At 43.3% G+C, this 14,130-nt stretch overlaps 1 protein-coding gene across 7 annotated transcripts in view; it reads right to left on the bottom strand.

Annotated features, from left to right (window-relative positions):
- Nucleotides 1-14,130, bottom strand: part of SLCO3A1 (solute carrier organic anion transporter family member 3A1) — a 319,916-nt gene that overhangs the window by 282,805 nt on the left and 22,981 nt on the right. For 2 of the 7 annotated variants that reach the window (XM_017891365.1, XM_017891366.1), the window contains one exon: nucleotides 1,522-1,629. The exons of 4 other annotated variants lie outside the window; for them this stretch is intronic. The gene's annotated coding sequence lies outside the window, so the exon portion shown is untranslated. Of the gene's footprint in view, nucleotides 1-1,521; nucleotides 1,630-11,540; nucleotides 11,651-14,130 lie in introns of those variants that run through there. One more of the 7 variants, XM_017891364.1, reaches the window with a different exon arrangement.

Below are 14,130 nucleotides of genomic sequence, written 5' to 3'. Positions count from 1 at the left end.
GTTCAGGAAAGGTTCAGGATATAATACATGTTTCTTGCAAGCTGAGCACATAGTCACGATTAAGGACCAGGCAACTTACTTAAAAATACAACCACCACCACAGCAAGAAGATGAAAATGGATGAGTATGGTGATGGAGACATGAACAATTATACAGCAAATACAGCAAAATGTTAATTGCAGAATCATGACAGCAGGTGTATGGCTATTAACTGTATAATTCAACTTTTATGCCTAAATTTTTCAATAATAAAACACTGGGGAGAAATGACTACTGAGTGCACACAAGGCAAAGCAACCTCAGTCCTACTATATTCCACATGTTAAATGTGTACATATTTATACAATATACATGCTGATATGCCTGCACATTTATAGTCATAAATGAGTAAAATACACAAATATATGTAGAATATTGGGCATGTAAACAAATTTTGTTTCTATCAAGAAATTAATGCTGCAAGCTTCCCAGACTGCATAACTCAGTCTAGGATATGCAAACTAGACTAGGAAAGACTATCTTTCCCTTAAAGTAGGTTAGTCTTAAATGTAACAGAAAATTGCCCAGGGCAAATGGTATTTATGAACTAGACATCATAGAATGACAACAGTTCTGAATGATGCAAAATGAAATCATTCAAACAACCTATGGAAAAAGAGCAAAATTCAACTATCATACTTTCACCTTAATGGCCTGCTTGATTTGCCTGGGCAAACTGCCTAAAGGAACATGTAGAGAACAAGGTCTGTCTCTTTTCTTATATGAGAGCAAGACCAGATCCACCCTACAGTTATGCAGACAATACAAGCAGATTCTAGGTGCAATAATTATGCTATATATGACACTAAGCGAACAGCAATTGCATTTGAAATGAGCCTACCTTACAGAGCTTCCAGATAAGTCAATTCACAGAACAAGCCAGCACAGTGGTTTTTTTTTTGGTTTTTTTTTTTTGAGACAGAGTCTCGCTCTGTCACCCAGGCTGGAGTGCAGTGGCCAGCTCTCAGCTCACCGCAAGCTCCGCCTCCCGGGTTTACGTCATTCTCCTGCCTCAGCCTCCTGAGTAGCTGGGACTACAGGCGCCCGCCACCTCTCCCGGCTAGTTTTTTGTATTTTCAGTAGAGACGGGGTTTCACCGTGTTAGCCAGGATGGTCTCGATCTCCTGACCTCGTGATCCGCCCGTCTCGGCCTCCCAAAGTGCTGGGATTACAGGCTTGAACCACCGCGCCCGGCCCCAGCACAGTGTTTTATAAGGCATGGAGCCTCAGACTAATGTACACATCTTAATGCCCATTACCAAAGGTCAAGATACCCCTGGGATGTAAGGAAAGGCAGTGTGAGCTCTGGACCAGAGACCCAGGGAAATTGAAGGGCTAGGATAAGTGCTGAGCGATGAGTAACAGCCTTGGGGGAGATAGCAGGGGCGTACAGGTGCTATGAAGCCCATAAAGTGTTGCAAATGCACTCCAGGTCCAGCAGGGCCACCCACAGTCCTTTCCTGGCAACAATTTAGAACTTACATTCACCTAAGGAGCATGCATCTCCAGTGTTACCACACCAGTCAAGGAATGATAAGAGTTCACTGTGCAGAAAACCACCGACATCCACTTAGCTGGAATATATTTATTCTGTAATAACAAGTACACAAATGTTAGCTATATGTTAGCTAGTAATAATTGTAGGTTTTTGTTTTTTTAGAGACAGTCTCACTCTGTCACCCAGGCTGGAGTGCAGTGGCACGATCATAGCTCACAGAAACCTTGTGCCCCTGGGTTCAAGCGATCCGCCCACCCCAGCCTCCTGAGCAGCTAGAGCTACAGGTGTGTGCCACAGTGCCCAGCTAATTGGTGTTTTTTTTTTTTTTTTTTTTTTTTTTTGCTTTGTTTTCTTTTGTTTTATAGAGATGGGGGTCTCACTATGTTGCCCAAGCTGGTCTCGAACTACTGGCCTCAAATGATCTTTCCATCTCTGTCTTCCAAAGCACTAAGATTACAGGCATGAGCCACTGTACCCAGCCAGCTATTGCTAATATTAATACAAGTAATTTTTATTAAGGATTTATTACATAGCAGATAGTATATTGAGCACTTTTACAGGTTAATCCTTCTAATTTCCTATGAGATAAGTGCTATCACTAACCCATTTTGTAGAAAAAAAAAATTGAGGTTTCATATGCCTAAGACTATTCTGAACCTGGTATAAGGGACTGGCATCCAAGGAGTTTAATTCCAGAGTCACACTAAACACTTTAGCCAATTGCTTGTTAAAATCAAATAGCTATGCATACGTCATTTGTGTAACTGGATGTGCACGACTGAAATTAAGTGAATGAAGAGCAAAGGGCAACAGCAAATATATCTATAAAGGCCCAAGACACACATGCTCAGGATGTAATAAGAGAGCCGGCAGCCCACCTTGATTTGACAGGCCAGTCTCTGAACCCACACCCCATCCAGATGACACTGCCAATCCCATCTCTGAGATAGAGGGAGCTGGAAGTTCTGCAAAGAAAGTATTGACTTCCAGCTCCTGACTCCCCGCCAGCCCTTCACTATCAAACAGTGAGAGCGCGGGGAGTATTCCGAAAATCGGTTAATAATGCAACCAACAAAACCACAAACAAGAGCATAATTAAAGCTCTTTTACTTTGGTTTAAAATAATCTCAAATCTGCCAAACACAGATCACTACATAGAACAATGCAGCACATCATGGGGTTTATTTGGATTTTCCTTCTGTTTGGGACTCTGCCTGAGAAAACTAATTATCTACTCAGCACATACAGTGTATAAGACGTGAACAAGGTGCTTTTCACAAACATTATCTTATTAAATCCTGGTACAAACTGTAGTGTAGGTATTACCAAGTTCAACTTGGAGAAACAGAAGGAGAGGTTCAGAGAGGTCAAGTAACTTGTCCAAGGACACACAGCTAGCCTAGCAGAATGATATTTTAAACCTAGGTAGCTGCATCCAGCCTGGTTTTATTAAACCATGTGGCTACCTCGAACATCTTTTATCAAAAAGACACAAAAGACAGGGATAGAACAGCAGGCCTCAGAACTTCCCAGGATTGAAATCTGTTTATTACTATGAAGTGGCCAATCACCTCTGCAGGGCAGGCCAGCAACCCTGGCACCAGCTGGGTTCTAAAAGGCCAAAGCTGCCAGGCCATGCCAAGATGCCACAATGAAAATGAGCATTGTTTGGATCAGCTGCTGCAGGGCTCCTGTGCACACAGGCAGTACCATGTCACTGAATGGAGAGCGTGCCTCAAGGGTGCAGGGTTAGCGGCTGCAATGTTCTCAGGCAGGCAGGCAAAGAGGGGCCTGTAATCAGTGCCTTAGGGTCATTGTTGCAGGAATTGGGCTGGCAGGGGTCTTGACTGCAAAACTCAGGCAGGAAATAGCTCAAGCCATTCTGCCCTCTGGGGAAAATGGCTGAGGAAGGAAGAAGGGGTAAAAGGGATGACAATATTCTAAAGAGAAAAGGAAAGCACTGAAGAATAAAGCAAAATGTCATTAACCTGTGGCCCGCTCTGGATTAACTCTGAATTCTAAGGCACTTCTAAACCTGTCCATGGCCCAGCACTGAATTAGACACTTGACAGTGATAATGACACCTGGCATTCACACGTCAGTCCCCTGTACCCTCTCACAAAACACCATAAAAGCCACTAAGGATTTCCCACTGGAAATGTGCTTGGCCAATATAAAGACACACGCAGAAACAAAGAGGGGAGAATAAACTCCTGCTCCCTCTCCCACTCAAATGCAACTTCAGCTGTAAGTGGAATTCTTTCACCTCCTGAGCCTGGGGTTCTGAATGATAATACACAAATTGCAAGACTAGAAACAGAATATATAAGGCACTTGTCAGCAACTGCCATCTTGCAGAGCTCATTAAATACCCATGATGACTCATATTCACGACTTTTAAAGAGAATCAACAGAGGGCCATCATATTGTACCCCTGAATTCTTGTCTGGAGTTAAGCTCGATTATTCAGATTGATGTAGTTAGTGTGAAGTCTTGAAAGCAAAGCCTCAAAGATAAGGACATTGGATGCATCTGTGCTGTGTGCCAGTAGGTGACCTAGGAGTCAGTAAGCACATCAATATGGTCACACCGTAGAAACAACACTGATACTGAGGCTGGATTTTCCATCTCTCTTCGGAAGGGCAAAGCATAAAGAGGAAAATCACCAGGTCCAAGTCAATGCTCACTGGGGCCTTCTAGGCATGCAGCACTGCTGAGGAACTCACACAACTCACGCTGATGTGGAGACAAACAGGAGCCACTCAGCCCAAAGCAGGTGCAGTGGGCCAGGGGCTCATATGAGGCACATCTTGCCTAAGAGGAGGACTTGAGGGAAATCTCAATTAAAAGAGAAGCATGGGAGACAAGCGCTGATGTCAATTTCCAGTTAGTAAGAGTTAGCTGGTAAGAAAAAGATACAGTCCTCTAAGCAAGCTTTCAACGTGGGATTTTTGTGCTCTGCTACTACTTTCCATTGCACAATTAAGGGAGACCAAGGGGAAGCGCAGGACACACCGAAGAAAGGGAACAATCAAAGGCAAAAATGCAGAGATGAGCAAGAGTACTGGGGAAATGTACTAGTCAGATTTGCCAGCCCCAATACTTAAAAGGGACCAACTCTGCTTCCCTGTGGCTCACAGGGTCCTGCCAGGTCTGGTCTTCCACCCACCTCTCTTCTTTCAACTTCCCCTGCTTCCCTCTCGCCCTCTCTGCTAGAGACACACTGGTCTTTCCATTCCCCGACTACATCAAGCATGTTTCAACCCCAGAGCCTTTGCACATCCTAGTCCCTCTGCCTGAAACATTCTTGCTCCAAATAGCTGTACAATTCGATCCCACACTTATTTCAAATCTACTCAAATATCACCTGCCCAGAGAGGCCTTTAGAGAAAGGTCCAACCCATTTGTTAGCAGCCACAAAAATAGGGGAGGGGAGGGTGAAGGGATCTGAACTGTCAGACCGCATGTATGTGTCTGCTCACAGCAGGGATCTACCTAAAACTGTCCACTGTGAATGAAATCAAGGATAGAGAACGATGCACTTGTTCAAGGGTCATCAGTTCAAGGGATGATATTGTATAAATGCTACAAACCAACCAAGGGCCAATTCTAAGCATCCCTAAAAGACTGTGAGGATCTTGGGCCAAGCTGCCCAGCAGCAAAGGGTTCCCTTTTCCTGTAATATATGATTTGTGACATGCTGAAGTTTGGCTGCTGGAACAAAGAGGCATCTGCCCGGCTTCTTCCTGAGACACAGGTGCTACCGCAGCTTTGGGAAGGGCATTCTGGCTTCAGATGTCCTCTGTCTCTTGATACAGGAGCTTAGGGAGCTCCTGACCTCTGAGCTCACTCAAGGAGAAGCCACTGCATCCTGCCTTTAAGGAGTGAGCCCTCAGGAGGTAGCCCTGGAGAAGGAAGATGGTGAGAAAAGGCCCAGCCAGGGGTGGGGTTTCATTACTGGGCCTGGAGAGTGATGCCAAAGGGAGCAAAGAGGGAGACAAAGACCCCTGCTCCTTCTGCACCCTCCTTCCAGGTGATGCAGAGCAGGGGAGCAGGCTCAGCACCACCCCCATCACCTCCTTTCTGTGTCCCTATATGGGATGGAAAGGCTTTTTACTTCTAAAGGAGCAAAAATTGGAGAATCCACATAACTCCTTTCCCCAGAAAGCTTTCCTGATTCACTGAGGAAGGGAATCAGACCCCATGCTCCTGGAATACATCACACATACAGTGAGCTCGCCAGCAGGGGTCCAGCTGTTTTTAGGATAGACACTGACTAGTTTCCATGACGCTCAGTTGCCTCAGGTCTAAAAGAATCGGCTTTAAAAAAAAAAGTGAAACGAGATAATATATGAAAATATGCAGCACGGGGCCTGGCATAGAGTAAGCATACAAAAACATGCTTAATCCAAACAAATAATTCCAACGATGTAAAAAAAAAATGTCACAATTAGAACTGAAATCTAATTATCAAAGCTTTCTAGAAAATGCAGATTGTGAAAAATCACTTAAGCCTCATTTAATACTAGAAAATAGACATTTCATAATAATTTCTGATTATAGTGATTTACATAATCTGTGCTGAATAAATCAATAAGTTTTATTTTAAAACAATTTAATAGAAAAAAGGCTCTGAAGTCAGAATGCCCCCCCACACCTTTTTTTTTTTTTTTTTTTGAGACAGAATCTCACTCTGTTGCCTAGGCTGGAGTACAGTTATGCAATCTCGGCTCACTGCAAATGCCTACCTCCCAGGTTCAAGTGCTTCTCCTGCCTCAGACTCCCATGTAGCTGGGAATACCCACCACAACTGGCTAATTTTTGTATTTTTTTTAGTAGAGACGGTGTTTCACCATGTTGGCCAGGCTGGTCTCGAACTCTCAACCTCAGGTGATCCACCCACCTCAACCTCCCAAAGTGCTGGGATTACAGGCATAAGCCACTGCACCCAGAAGAATGCTCATTTTTGATGTCCAGTGTTGCCACTTTCAGGCTATGTGACAGGGAGAAAATTTCTCCAACTCTCAGGACCTCAGAATCCTCTTTATAAAACGAAGATAATACTTGTACGTATCTCACAAGGTTTTGTAAGGATCCAAAAGGTTAATCCATAGGAAAACCTTAGAACACTGTTAGATATGATCACTATTTTTATCATTATTTTGTTCATTAATGTGACTGTATGTATGATGCTATGGTGATGAAGCTTTCCAATCAGGCCAGACCTTTGTCTGAAACTGGGTCCCTTCAGTTGCCTGCTCTGTGAGATGTTTCTGCAAGTGTCTCAGTGTGAGGATGAAGCAGACAACAGAAGAAATGCATGTAACACGGTGCCTGGCACGGGGTGTGGACCCACAGAAGTGACTGTAGCAACTGTGATATACTATTGGGATGCTACACTACCATTGGTAAGTAGGATATTACAAACACAGTTCTGCTTCAAAAAATACTTGGAACCAAAATTTCTATGCACAACCCAGTGAAACACATGAAATAATTATGAGTGTATGAACAACGTATAAATGCATTGCCTTAGTAACTATTGTTGTAAATCACAACTTGGAATTTAGAACCCACAGCCACTTTTAGGGTATATAATGGCATAAAATAATTACAAATAACTGAGAGGTGGAAATCCCTATGGAAGACTACTGCATGTAAGAAAATGCAAAGGGTTAAGTGCCCCAGCGAGCCAAAGCAAGGCACATCCCTCAGGGGAGCCCCAGCCTCAGAGCAAGAGAACCAGTCAGGGATTAGATGTTCTGATCCCAAACTGGGACTGCTTCCACCAAGAAGCCTCAGGTCTCTGGCATCCCCTGTGGTACCTCAGCTGATGGAGTGAAAAAGCAAACCAGAAAGAGGGGATTCTAGGGTCCCAGTACCAAGTTTCTCTCTTCAGTCTCCAAACAAGCGAATTTCACACAGGAAGACTCCCGGGCACCTGATATAAGTGAAACCCAGACCATTTACTACCAGCTATAAAAAAAAAAGGGGGGGGAAGCAGGGATACTTTGTTATCAACCAGCCTCAAAGCATCTGAGTAACCTGGAGATTAAGAGGAGCTGACAGAGAGGACTGGAATCTGAATGGCTGGAGCACATGGCTCCTTCCCAAGTCCTCACCATTCTCCTCTCTGTTTACAGTGGATGGCGCCTGCCTGGCTTGCACGGTGGCTGCTGTCCCATCTGCCATTTGCTTACTCACTGGGCATTAATAGAGCAACCCAACCACCTTCTTAAAGAACAAGGTGATATTACATCCCTTTGGGACACCAGGTGTTGCCTAATTGCAAGGAAAACTTGATGAGGTTATACTTATTGCACATATTCAGTAAAATCAGAGTGGGATTAAGAAGTCATGGCCAGTCGCGGTGGTTCACACCTACAATCCCAGCACTTTGGGAGGCCGAGATGGGCAGATCACCTGAGGTCAGGAGTTCGAGACCAGCCTGGCCAACATGGTGAAACCCTGTCTCTACTAAAAATACAAAAAAAAAATTAGCTGGTCATGGTGGTGCACACGCCTGTGGTCCCAGTTACTCAGGAGGCTGAGGCAAGATAATCGCTTGAACCCGGGAAGTGGAGGTTGCAGTGAGCCGAGATCATGCCACTGTACTCTGGCCTGGGCGACAGAGTGAAACTCCATCTCAAGGAAAAAAAAAGAAGTCATACATAGTGGGGGTGGGGTGGGTGTGGAGGGTGGAAGCCCCCAAATCTATACTGTATTAGCAAATTTCACGTCCCTCTGTTTGATCATTCATTGATTCATTTAGCCAATATTTACCAAAGGCTACCAAGTGTCCAACCTTAAACTGGGAGCTAAGAACACAAAGAGAAGCAAATGAATGGGTTCAATATATATCATTTAAGGAGTGTGAATGGTTTGTCCACAATTTCACTTAGCAAATGCATATCCTGAGTATGTGCTTGAGAAGGGAGACATAAACTTCCCATCCTCACATTGACTTTCAGTCCTCACATGCCCTCTCCTGTGCACAGATCTCACTATTACCATGCTAAGCATGATCCCAGGGTTCAGAGGTAAGCACTGCTTATACTGCCTGATCCTGGAATGCACTGCTTCCCTTCTAGGCAACTAAGGGAAAGTTCTTGAGTATTATTCCACCTCCATATAACATTGGTCTCACTGGCTGCTTTAGAACCAAACTCCCCAGTGAAAAGCATTTGTACTTGAAGGCACTGATCTTAAGGGTTTTGCATGATAACAGGGTCAATTGTAAAAGAGACCAGAAGAGAGGGAACCCAGAACTGGCCAGGGAAGGAGCAGGGTTACCTCACTCAAGCATGACATTCCAGTGTTAAAAGATGACAAGGAGTTTGCCAAGCAAAGAAGTCATGCTGCTTGTGCTAAGAAAACCATCTCCTAAAGTCTGGGCCAGAGGAATATGTTTGTGTTTCCCTTCCTGGTAGACTCGGCATGTTGCTTATTTACCACAGGGGACTTGAATTCTCCATTGAGCTCCAACAGAAAGGCCATGTGCTGACTCGTTCGCTGATAACTGTTGGTATTAAAAGCTTCTGATCCAACAGTTTCTCTGAGTGGCTTTTAACTTCATCTCAAGGCTAAAAACCCTTTCTTTCTTTAGGTCAATAGCTTAAATAGCAGAAGACAAGGGAGGGGGACGGGTTAGTCTGCTGGTTCTATAAACTGCACGATAAAGAAAAAAACATTTTTTCTTTATCTTGCATTTCAAGGAAAGAGCAACGTCAAATCACTGGGTCTGTTAGCTCAGGCCACTTCATGATCAACATCAAACCAGAAATACAGACCTGTGGCTCATATTCAGAGAATAGTTTTGGTGTTTAAATTCTGTCACATGACCAGTTAGACAATCCTGGAGCATTTAATAATAATAAAAAAAAAAAGAGGCAGGGTGGAACACTTTTCAAAATGAAAATCAATCAGTAAGACCAAGGAAAAGATTCCCTCTGCTTCTTGTCCTAGAATAAGGGTTCAGGTACTGATCTTCCCTAAAAGGGTTGGCGGGACCAAGCTGGCCAAGCTGCTTGTGTTACATCCCCTTTGATCACTGGCTCTGCAGAAAAGGTACCTTCTCCCATCAGTTCTTGTAAGAGAAATGCAGATACATGAATGCAGGTCTCAGGGCACACAGAGCCTCAGCCCAAGCCCCATCCTGAGCCCCATTTTGAAAGGAGACATATAGCCTGGCTAGCCAGCTCTCTGCGCTTCATTCTGCTCTCTCCACCATATTCCATCACTCTAAATAATTTGGGCCTTACTGCTTCTGGAAGGATCCATGCCGAAAACCAAGAAGAGAACCATAGAGAGAGACTGGGGCACTTCCTGATTCTGTGGTATTAGGACCCCAAAAGCCCTCTCCCAAATACTTCTGTTTAAATAGATAAGCACAACCCAAATGCCATCAAGAGGTGAATGGTTAACTAACAGGAGTACCTCCACACTAGGGAATATCACTCTGCAATAAAAAGAAATGAATTATTGATATATGCAACAACTTGGATGGATCTCAAGAGATTTGTGCTTCATGAAAAAACAATCTCAAAAGGTTGCATGCTATATGATGCCATTCATAATACATGCATAAAATGACAACATTAGAGAGATTGAGAACAGAATAGTGGTGCCCTGGGTTAGGGAGCAGGACAGACTGTGGCAATAAAAGTGCAGCAGGTTCTATATCCTGATTGTTGTGGTGGTCACATTAATCTACACAAGTGACAAAACTGCAAAGAACTACACACACACACACACACACACACACACACACACACAAGCACAAGTGCAGGTAAAACTGAGGAAATCTGTTGGTGGACCCTATCACTGTCAATTTGCTAATTGTGGTGTTATACTACAGTTTTGCAATATGTTACTATTAGGGGAGACTGGGTAGAGAGTGTACAGGATCACTCTATTATTTCTTACAATTGCATGTGAATCTACAATCATCTCAAGATAGATAGATAGATAGATAGATAGATAGATAGATAGATAGACAGACAATGATAGAGACACATACAAGCAGGTTGAGGAGCCTATCTATATCTATCTGGAGCACTTTTTCTTTCCAAAGAGAATAAATGAAAGAGGAACACAGCCAGCTTCATTCAGACATTCTCCACAGAGCCCTGAACATCTTATTAAAGAGATCCAGGTACCCTCCCTGGGACTCACTGTGCCATCTCTGCTGCGACACACAACTGTCCTTACATAAAATCTCTGTCTGGAGCTTCTGAGACCATGGGATCCTCTTCAGGAATCTCATTAAGAGCTTGGTTGCATGCCAGTATTGAACCACTACTGCCTGGAACACAAATTTCATTCAGAAAGCGAAAGACCTGTCCCATGACAGTATCTCTATAGAAGAAAAATGGGCCATTAGCTGATATAAATCACATCTATATAGGGGCATCTATATATTTGTATTAACCAGAAGGCCACCTTCAGAAAATGATGCTCTGAGCAGCTTGAACAATTATATGAATACCCTGACCTTCTATTTTCTCTCCTTTGCATTTTTCTTAGTTTTCAGCCATATTTTTGTTTGCAACCTACACAAATGCTGATTTGTTACATGCATGGGCATCATAGTAGCTACAGTTGTATACCGACACCATTCTCTCAAGCATACTCATAATTTCTCCCAAGTGTCATATAAATTTCAACCCATTAAATAAAATGATTTTATACTGTCCTTGTAGATGTTACTAACCCTCACCCCCACCAATGACATCACTGTTTCCATAGTAACTAATGTATTTCAAAGTAGAAAATGCAGATAGTGGCTTTAAAAAAAAAAAAGTCTGAAAAAATAAGTGGCAGATACCAAGCATGTCACAGCGTAAGTGGTGTGCAGAACATACCTGCTTTATAGGCGCCAACTCAGGGTCAAGCAATAAATATTTTAGTAGAACCCTTATGCTAACGGATATTCTATATAACTGTGGCTTATCTGATTACTCTATTCCTTTGGAAAAGTGGCTGCCTAATTCAATGTGCTTACCTCTCAGAATTTGCATGTGGGTAGAAGTGTGTGTTCAGAAGCATGTGCGCAGATCACAGGCTGATTTTCAAAACAGAGTCACGTACTTCATAGATATGTTGTAATTATGCCTAGATAAGAAGAGCTATTTCAGAAATACTTCAATGCCAGGAAGAATGACTGTAACTATTTACAAGAGAGAAATGGATAAAACTGGTAAGGAGGAAAAAAAAGTCCAAATTCTTATTTCCTAAGTGTAAGGAAAAAAATTATAAAATTTCCATGAAATGCAACATTTCTCTCTTTAAGCATAAGGCCCTTTTGATGAAGCATGGGTACTTTTTCAGTTACTATAAGTATCTCATTGATTAGATGTCTGTGAATGAAAATTTTTCTGGGCATGAAAATCTACGCTTTGAGTTGTGAGAAAGACAGCTAAGAGATGACAGTTCTAGATGGTTTGACACAAAATGAGAATCTGATTTTAAAACAGAGTGTGGTAGGAATGCTGATCTGTCCCTGTCACGATGCCATTCTTAATGTCTGCCTACTGAGCAGAAGCTTCAAGTATCCCATCATCTAATCTCTGAGCTGTAGGGGCCAATATTTAGAAAACCATGAGATGACACCATGCCCTGCAAACAGTCCATGAGTTAATTTCTTCTGATGGCATTTGGCTACCACCAAGGACAGTGAACACATCTGCAATCCTGGAGCCCAATCAAAAGACCTAAATCACCCCTCCACGGTGGCTCATGCCTGTAATCCCAGCACTCTGGGAGGCCAAGGCGGGCGGATCACCTGAGCTCAGGGGTTTGAGACCAGCCTGGCCAACAGGGTAAAACCCCGTCCCTACCAAAATACAAAAATTAGCCAAGCGTGGTGGCACGTGCCTGTAATCCCAGCTACTTGGGAGGCTGAGGCAGGAGAAGCACTTGAACCCAGGAGGCGGAGGTTACAGTGAGTCAAGGACCACTGCACTCCAGCCTGGGAGACAAGAGCAAAACTCCATCTCAAAAAAAAAAAAAAAAAAAACGCCTAAATTCACTTCCTGCTTCAGATGCCACATGATGATGGTTTCATTTCTGGGATGCTAGATCTTGCCTCATGTTGTCAGTCTAGTTCTCTCTGTTTCTGTGCAGCCTCACCTGCAGGAAAGCCCTGAGATTCTTCTAGTCTTTCCATAGGATGCTCTGTTGTGGTCCCGTCACCTGGTGAATGGAGAGCTGGAAGGGTGACTCCATCCATACCCCTGACTCCCTAGCTTTTGGCTGCAGGCTTAGATGAGACTACAAGTCTCAGATTTTTTTGTAGGTTCATTGAGCTACTATCTTCCTAAAACGCCTCCTTCTATAGACCACACCCCTTTTTGCAAAAACCTGTAACAACTCCCTTATGCCCACTAGAATGAGCCTAGACTTCAAAACCTTCCCTTACCTGACTGGACCTTCCAGCCAAGGGGGTTACCTCCTTCCCCTTCCCAAAGACCTTCCCTGAAATATCACCCCTTCCTCTTCACAGAGCTCCCCTCCCCTCTGCTGTGGAGCCTGTTTCTGCAGATCCACTTCAATTTTCTCCTCTGTGACTTGAATGGACTTTTACAGTCAGCCACCATACCACTCTTTGAAGAATATCAAACCTTGCAGTGATGGTATGAGCAAAAGCACCACAATGTAAGGGCCTATATAGCCATTTCTTGTGTTTTGACATGCTGGGTCCCCAGTATCTAGAAGAATGCCTGACAAGTCACAGAAGCTCAATAAATAAGTCTTGAATTAATAAAGTAGCTTCAAAGAACACAAACATCTTAAAATTTTAAGGTTAAGAGGGACTAGAGGGGAGGTCTGATATCAAAATTTTAAAATATATACAAGGAGAACTGCCATCATCATTTCAAGAAGCTTCACATCAAGTTGATTAAAAGATTAAACAGCTACTTAAGTGGTTAGGAGATAACATAATATATAAGGGAAAAGATTCTTTCATATCAGAATTCAATTTAATGCCTCAGATGAATAAAAACTACCTTAAAGATCAAGAAATAAATCAAGTCACATAAGTTGCACACAATAGAGAATGACTTTAGGAAAGTGTTCTGTTTCTGTGAAAATGCAGAAGAAACTTATGGAATTGAGGTTTCTCATTGAAAGGATTTGAATCAGATCCATTTGGGTCAAACAGCAGGACCCCAAACATATTGGCAAAAGTAATAAGCTGTGATGGTTAGTGTGTGTGGGCAGGCAATGTGAATACAGAAAAGGCCTGTGATCCCACAGTGTAGTCCCTCTACCATAGGCCACATCCATGCTGGACAGCAGAGAAGAGTACACAGGGGCTCCCTGCTGGCTCACCTGGGAGGTGCTGTGCAAAACAAAAGCAGTGGACTGGCTGGGAGAAAAGACTCACAGTAAAGAAAACAGTTCCAATTGAGAGGCCTCCAGAACCACCAGTTATCCAGAGCCCATGCATGCCAGCCTCAGATCTGCAGGAGGGGTCTGCTCAGATAAAGAAGTCAGCCTTCAGTTCTAGGTAGCTTGACTAGATTTAATTTGTGCTTAATTATAGGAGATACCTGTAAGGAATTCTCTCAAGTACTTTATATTAAAACATC

Source organism: Rhinopithecus bieti, unplaced genomic scaffold, assembly GCF_001698545.2.
Source record: "Rhinopithecus bieti isolate Rb0 unplaced genomic scaffold, ASM169854v2 scaffold_20798, whole genome shotgun sequence".
Classification (NCBI taxonomy): Eukaryota; Metazoa; Chordata; class Mammalia; order Primates; family Cercopithecidae; genus Rhinopithecus; species Rhinopithecus bieti.
Note: the sequence above shows the minus strand (reverse complement) of the source record. Positions and strands in the feature narration are given on the sequence as shown.